Source organism: Lactuca virosa, chromosome 3, assembly GCF_052849685.1.
Source record: "Lactuca virosa cultivar CGN04683 chromosome 3, Lactuca_virosa_CGN04683_v6, whole genome shotgun sequence".
NCBI classification, from domain to species: domain Eukaryota; kingdom Viridiplantae; phylum Streptophyta; class Magnoliopsida; order Asterales; family Asteraceae; genus Lactuca; species Lactuca virosa.
Genome location: NC_136428.1, coordinates 18,807,821 through 18,816,349, shown reverse-complemented (window position 1 = coordinate 18,816,349; position 8,529 = coordinate 18,807,821).

The following is an 8,529-nucleotide window of genomic DNA, read 5'->3' as shown; positions in this document are numbered from 1 at the left end:
CTCCCCATGGAGAACTGCAAGGTCGAATGAACTGCTTGCCCATCAGCTCCTGCAGCTGTGATGACAGCTCCTGCATCTCGGGTGGCGCCAACCAGTACGGGGCCTTGGCGATAGGAGCCGCACCCGGCACCAGGTCGATCCGGAACTCGACCTGCCTCTCCGGAGGCACTCCGGGTAATTCCTCCGGGAACACATCAACAAACTCTCTAACTACTGGAACCTCTGAAACTGGAGTCTGATCCCTGGCCCGCGTATTCACCACATATGCTAAATAACTCGCACACCCGTGCTGAATGTACTGTCGAGCCCTGGCAGCTGAACAAAACCCTGAGCCCACCCTGGTGCTCTCACCATATACAATCAGTTCTCCCCCACTTGGGATTCGAACTACCACTCGCTAGCCTTCGCAATCTATCATGGCACCAAAACGTCTAAGCCAATCCATCCCTACGATCACACACACATCCCCCATGGGAATCGGTATCAAATCTATCGGAAAGGACACTCCGAAGATCTCCAACTCGCATCCTCGATAGACCGAAGAAGCAGAAACCCAGTGCTCGTTGGCGATCGAAACTCGCAACAGACATTCTAGCTCGCCCACTGGCATACTGAACTCCCTACTAAATGTCTGTGATACAAATGACTGACTCGCCCTCGAGTCAAATAAAACCAATGCAGGCAAGGAGTTCACGAAAAACGTACTGAAACACAGGTATAGACAGATAATCATAAATCATATAAGATCAATAAGATAAGGGATAGAAACATACCAGCAACCACATCCGGTGCGGCCCTGGCCTCCTCTGCGGTGAGAACTGAAAGGCGCCCACCTGAGCCTTCTGGGGATCTGCTCTACCTGACCTCCCATCCGTAATCCTCAATGTAGCTGGAGCGGGAGTCGGTGCCGGCTTAGTGGCAAGCAACAGACAGTTGGCCTTCATGTGGCCAACCTGATCACAGTGATAACACAACCTCATACTCGGAACCATGGCGGGCTGGCGACAATCCTTCGCATAATGCCCCTCCTTGCCATACTTGTGGCACCCACTACCAGCTTGACAAACCCCAGAATGACACTTGCCGCACTTCCCACAAGTGCGTCTCTGCTGGCTCCCAACCCTAGAATCAGCGGTCTTAGACCGCTTTTGCGCCGGCTGTGACTGTGTCGGGGCATGTCGCTGCTCCCTCATTGGCAGCTCAATCTCCAACTCATGCCGCCTAGCGGCCTCCTGTAACTCCAACAGAGTATCACATTGTTGTGTGGCAACAAACTGACGAATGTCAGTCTTGAGCATGCTCAGATAACATGTCATCTGGGCATGCTCCGATGCAAACTCCAGGCAGAACATCGCCCTCTCCGTGAACATCTGGGTGATCTTCGTCACCGACTCTCCCTCCTGTCTCAAACTCAAAAACTCTTGTGCCAATCGTTCCCGCTCAACCCGAGGAATGTATCAAGCGCGGAACATATCCCTGAACTGCTCCCATGTAACAGCAGCTCTATGATCATTAGTATACGTTCCTGTAGTCAATCTCCACCAGTCCTTGGCCCCTAGCCTCAGTATGTTCAGGGCACATCTGACCTTTTGGTCAGTAGGACATGAACACGTGAAGAAACAGCCCTCCACGTCAGATAACCATCTCATAGCTCTAATCGGATCCTGGGTACCATCGAATGTCGGGGGCTTCGTGTTATCAAAGTCCCGGTACTGGAAGCCCCGACTGGCCCCACCTCCTCCTGCCGCTGTTACAGCTGATGCAGCTGCAGCGGTAGCCGTTTCTGCAAGGGCTGCATTACGCTAGTCAAAGTACTCAACCATAACGGTCTTAATAGACCCAAACATCTCTAGTAACTGTGCCCGGAACATGGCAGCAACCTCATCATACAAGATTTCTCGAATCCTGGCCTACAACTCCTCTGTACCCATCTGCACCACAGGCTCAGGTGTTGTTGGCCCCTCCTGGCCTCCGTCTCCTGATCCTGATCCCGAACCGGATCCAATCACAAAGCGTCTCGTCATCACCATTCTACAACATACCATAAGATATCAAATAATCGATATACGAACTGGGAACCAACTCCCGACTAAACCCTAGGGGTTGTGACTTCCTTGATACGTGTATGAGTCCTCTGCTTTCAGTAGTACAGGCCATACTACCTTCCACACCTACCCATATTTGTCTCAAGTATCACCACAACTCCCTAACTATATACATAATCTGGCAAGCGCTCAATCTTCACTCCTAGAGCAATACTGAATATCTCATAACTAGCCTCCCGGCCTCTCACGACCCACCCATGAAACTTCCACCAACCCCGTAGCACTCGTGTATGCTAACCATACATAATGCTGGATCCTATAGACTTTCGAATACCTGATCCTACCCTAAGCCCTTCATCAAACAAGAACAGGAAATAAGGCCAAACCAAACATTCTCAGGCTATAAGATCTTAATTATGTACAGCCGTGATGCATACACTAAGCAACTATAGTAATGATGTCAATTTCATATAAGGAAAACCATAGGCTATCAGACATCATACAATCAGGCAATTTTATCATGTAATTCCTGAAGATCCCTAGCCTAGTACTTGCATGCTGTTCTAACACATTGCAATATCAAATAACTGTATGGTATTTTGGGATCTACTTACTGGCTCCGGCTGATCGTACACCCTGCATCCTCCTTTACTTATTGTGAAAACCTTTTGAAAATCCTTTCCTTGATTTGAGACTGGAGTTACACGAGTGTCCCTCCAATTCACTCAAACCAAGGCTCTGATACCAACTTGTAACACCCATAAAAATTCAAGACAATTTAAAACTTTTCAAAACATTTAAAACCAATAGTCATTACAAATTTGTTTTCAAAATAGTCTAATATCAAAGTTCATTCCAGAAACATAAATAAAACATGAGGACCTGTACGATCACGCCTTCGCCTTGCCGCGATCCCCTGATGTACCTGAAACAATAAACTGAAACTGTAAGCCCGAGGCTTAGTGAGTTCCCCCAAAATACCGATACACTGCACATAATACATATACAAATAACAGCATGTATCGGGTCCACAGCTTTACAGACTGGATTAGCCCTGGGCCCACAGTGTGAGTCTGGATTGCCTTCCGGGCCCACAGCTCACATCTGGATTGCCATCGAGCCCACAGTACGAGTCTCCCTCAGCTCGTATCTGGAATGCTCCCGAGCCCACCAATACGAGTCTGGCATGCCCCACATGGCCCTCAGCTCGTATCTGGAAAGCTCCCGGGTTTGTTGGTTACCGCACGAAGCAGTGTCACCTCAACCCACCCTACATAATATATCAACATATAACATAACTACTGAGCATGCAGATAATCATATAACAACACAGGCAGTCCTACAGACCTAGCTAACTGGCATAACCACTAGCATGCAACACTAACTCCTACTCGACATCTAACACTGCTATGATAACATATCTAATGGGCCGGCCTTGGTGCCTTAGACCCCTTAGTATAGTGAGGTAACTCACCTTGCACTGTCGACTCGAAGATAAACTCAAGCTCTTGGATTGCCGGTACAACTCCACCACCTGAATGCACCATAAAACCATGCTTGTAAATTTCCAATTTCCCAAAATGCCCCAGAAGTCCAATAGTCAACCCTTGGTCAAAGTCAAAGTCAACTGTCAAAGTCAACAGTCCATGTTGACCTCAACTCGTCGAGTACAACCAACCACTAACCGAGTTCCTTGCATAACTCGCTAACTCGCCGAGTCACTTGAGCGAATCGTTGAGTTCCTAATGTCAGTGGCCGCAAACTCCTTGGCCAACTTGTCGAGTTTCCCCTTTACAACTCGTCGGGTTCATACGTGTCCAAAGGTTGGGAAAACCCTAGCCGACTCGCCGAGTCATTCGACTGACTCGCCGAGCCCAAGGCAATCTTCATTGGACTCGCTGAGTCGTTCATCCGACTCGCCGAGTCCGTTCAGTCCTTCATCCATATAGTGGATTTTAAGCCATGCTAAAGCTCCATATTGTAGATCCAGCTTCCCAAGGCATGTTTATCACGTAAAGTTGCAAACTTTACAAGCATGAAAGGCCCTAAAGTCTTAAAATGACAAACTAAGCTTGTAAATGGAGGTTTGCACCTAGGGAGAGTCTCATCTTTGCTAAAGTTGGAAGCTTTATAGACTTAAAGGCCCAAGAGAGTTCAGATATGAAGTTACAACTTCAGATCTTAGCTTATACACAAGAAAAGCTTCCAAACATACTAGAAAAGCCCTAAAATTTACCCAAAAGATATCTAGAAATGAAATAAAATGAGGTCAAGATAGCGATTTGATACCTTCCAAAGGATACCACTAAGATAGATTTCAGATCCCACATGTTCCCTTGCTTCTAGATACTTGCTCTCCAAGCTCTCCTCTCCAAAGATCCTCTTCCAAAGCTTAAGAATACACAAATGGAGCACACTCACACGAATTATGGTTTCTGGATTATCAAGAGGCTGTAAGGGGAGGCTAAGGAGGCCAATGATCCTTTAAATAGGGTGCAATACCCCGGAATTTAGGGTTTCATCTGCCAGCTCCTACTCGTCGAGTCCCTTCTTGGACTCGGCGAGTAGGTCACTAAAACTCATGGACCAACCCGCTGCTACTCGACGAGTAGGGCAACAAACTCGTCGAGTAGACCGTGAAACCAAGAAAATTCTTATTTAAAATCAATACCTGAGAATCGGGGCGTTACAACACTTTAATGGATAGAAATAAAATTGGAAATATTCGAATATAGATTAATGGCACAAGAACTTTACAAATGTAAAAGTATGAACTTACTTGCTGTAAACATCAGAAACTCCACCACAACCATCACAAGAAAATGGTTCAGCATTAGTATCATCATCATTCTTACTTACTTTTTTTGAACAGGCATGACAATTTAAAGAATACCAGCCTTCATCTAAATCAAAACCGATGACAGTAGCAATGATGGACAAACCAATTTCCTATTTCATATATTTTTTTTAAATATATAAAAAATTCATATATATATATATATATATATATATATATATATATATATATATATATATATATATATGTAACATCCCGAAATTCAGGTACAACTATTTAACCCTTCTCTTTTGTCAAGTTGTCAAGATTGGTCCCTGAGTGGAAAATGTTGCAAATGAGTACGATGGGCATATTGGAGAGTACGCTGCGCGTACTCATGCACTTGAAATGGACGCGAACTCTTTAAGGTACGCTGGGCGTAACTGGTCCAGATGCAAACCCTAAATGAGACTTGTGCACTATATAAGGAATGATATGGCCTTATCCTCAGCCACCATTTCACAGAGAGAAACCCTAAGAGAGCATTTCCTTCGTCCTAAAGCTTGTGTGTGAGTGTTTTGAGCTAAAAGTGCCTTCGTGTGTTAGTGAAGAATAAGGGGAGGTGCTTGTGGAGGCTAGGGTTTGGAGTTCAAGCTTGGATCTGAGTTCTTCAGAGGAAGGAGCTTCACTTAGAGGTAAAAAGCTCAGAACTTTCCTCTTTATTTTGGTTTGGTGGTTCATGGTCCATTTCTAGGGTTTAAGTCCCAAAGGTGGAGACTTTATGAGCAAAAGGGGCTCCATGGACCTAGATCTGTCCCATTTCAGTGATATGTGTGTTGTAGATCCATAAAAATCCCAACTTGGTCATCATTAGGGAGTCATGTTTGAGTTATGGGCTTTAAACTGTTGGAAGTGGAATGATTTGGGTGTTGGTGACTCTTACAACCATGCAAAGGCTTAAAGTCACCAACTTTAAGGATTAAGTGGCTTAGGGGTAGTCAGATCATGGAGTTGGACGTGTGTCTTAACCGTTTAAGACCCCAAAAGCAAAGGAGCATGAAACTGGGACTTACGCGGGGCGTAATCCCAGTACGCGCAACGTCGGGGCTTGCGTTCCCCGATTCTATGAGGTTGCCGGGTACGCCCAACGTACAGGTTTGGTACGCGCAGCGTAACCCGAAGAGTTGACTTTTAGGGTTTGGTCAATGTTTGGGTCTTTGAGCCATGAGAGGGGTAAAATGGTCTTTTACCCTTCTGAGAGTGCTAAGAGAGGGATTAGTCTAGCCTTGAGAGTTGTATTGATTAGAGTACTTATTCCATGTGATTAGGCGGAGGCTAGACCAGATTTTTACCGAGTTCGAGATTTACCGAGTTACCCGAGGTGAGTCCTCTCACTATACTTTACCTAGAGTGGTAATTAGAGTTATATGACAGAGTATCTTGTATGCTATTTATGTGATTGTGATGCACTGCATTATTTCTATGTGATTTATGCTGTGTATGTTCCAGAGTTTACAGAGTTAGAACCGGAAGGTTCACAGAGTTAGGACTAGAGGGTCCACAGAGTTAGGACCAGAGGGTCCACAGAGTTATAGCCTCGAGTGGCTAATATGTGTTATATGTGGTATTTTGGGGAACTCACTAAGCTTCGTGCTTACCGTGTTATGTGTTATGTGTTTCAGGTTTCCTCAGAATCGCGGGACGGCACTGGCATGATTGTACACATCAGAGAAAGAATTATGTTTCGAAGATCCTGGATTAATAAGTAACTAACGAGGGATTGTGTTTTATAAAATAAATAAACGAGTTTTATGAAATGTGATGTGAAGGTTATATGATTTAAAATCAAAAATTTGTTTTGAAATTTACGTTGTTACAAATTGGTATCAGAGCCTTGGTTTGAGGGATTCGGATGCACCTTCGGGTAAATCTGGACTCAAACTGAGGATTTGAGAAAGAATTTTCAAAAGAAATGATTTTTCTAAAAACGAGCAAGAGTTTCTAAGAGAAAACGAGAAATAGAAAGTGTGTACAATCAGCCAGAGCCCGAAAGGTGATTTCCCATAATACCTTTACTTTTGTGTTATGAAATATTTTATGAGATATTTTATGAGATATTATGCATGCTAGAGATAGGCTTGGTAATTCATAATTTAGGACTAGAGTGGCCTGATTTGTGATGCCTTAGCCTAGGAAATGGTTGTTATATGTGATGCACTTCCGAGTATGTGCTGAGTAGGAGTATCCAGCAGGAATCCTTGTAGAGAAGGATTTGAGTAGATGAGTAATCTAGGAGAGATGCCTAGATGAGCATTGTGGAGCCTAATCGAGAGAGTACCTAGATACCCGCGAGGGGTAGAGTTGCAGAGTTCGGTGATATCTTTGAGTATGAGAAGAGCAAGTGGAGTTATCACCTAGAGTGAGTTCTACGTATTTATTCGATGCCCGAATGCTGCTTGCTTTGTGCTTTGTGGAACTCTCAATGATGGGAGTCAGTTACTAAGTGAATATGACGATATTCAGGAGGTAGATGGATGGCATCATTAGGAATTCTTCAGCAGCTGATGGCGGAGAAGTGTGAGGACCTAGGGAGAACCTAGGGGTGATCATGGTCAGATGAGTGCGCTGACAGAGTAGAGCATTTCGCTGGGGAGCGAGCACGCGTAATAAGATTGACGGCTGAGAAGGTTGAACAGCTACTTAGGGAATCTGGGATGGTCCGTGTAGAGAGTATGGGTATATGTGGCAGGTAGTATGGGCTCGTACTACTGAAAGCAGAGGACCCATACTCGATGCAGGGATTATTCCGGAGGATTCTAAGTAGCAGATTGAGAGGTGATGTCATGGTTCGAGTTCCATGATTGGTAGCAGATTGAGAGCTGATGTCATGGTTCGAGTTCCATGATTGGTAGCAGATTGAGAGGTGATGTCATGGTTCGAGTTCCATGATTGGTAGCAGATTGAGAGGTGATGTCATGGTTCGAGTTCCATGATTGGTAGCAGATTGAGAGGTGATGTCATGGTTCGAGTTCCATGATTGGTAGTAGATTGAGAGGTGATGTCATGGTTCGAGTTCCATGATTGGTAGCAGATTGAGAGGTGATGTCATGGTTCGAGTTCCATGATTGGTAGCAGATTGAGAGGTGATATCATGGTTCGAGTTCCATGATTGGTAGCAGATTGAGAGGTGATGTCATGGTTCGAGTGCCATGATTGGTAGCAGATTGAGAGGTGATGTCATGGTTCGAGTGCCATGATTGGTAGCAGATTGAGAGGTGACGTCCTGGTTTGGGTACCATGCTAAGCAGTAGAATGAGGGGTGATGTCATGGGTTGAGTGCCATGATTCGTATTAGATGATGCTTGTGCCTATTTCATTTATTCCATCATGGTTGATTAGACCGAGTTCGGATGCAAAGGAGTATGGGGCCAGAGGGCCAGGTTGAGCGAGTTTCATCGGAGTATACCTTGAGAGGGTATTTGAGATAGTCCCGAGTGATTTTGGTGAGATGCCAGTTGGAGTCGCAAGACTCAGGGGTGAGTAAGGATGGTGCTCTATGGAGGACTACGATCTGAGTTGAGCAATCGACCGGTAGTGGAAATGTCACCTTCTGTGACCTGAGAGGTGCAAATTCTGTTTCCTGTAGGAAACATAAGAGGTGTTGAAATTTCAGTTTCTGAGATGGGGTAAACCCTTCCGGGTAGCATT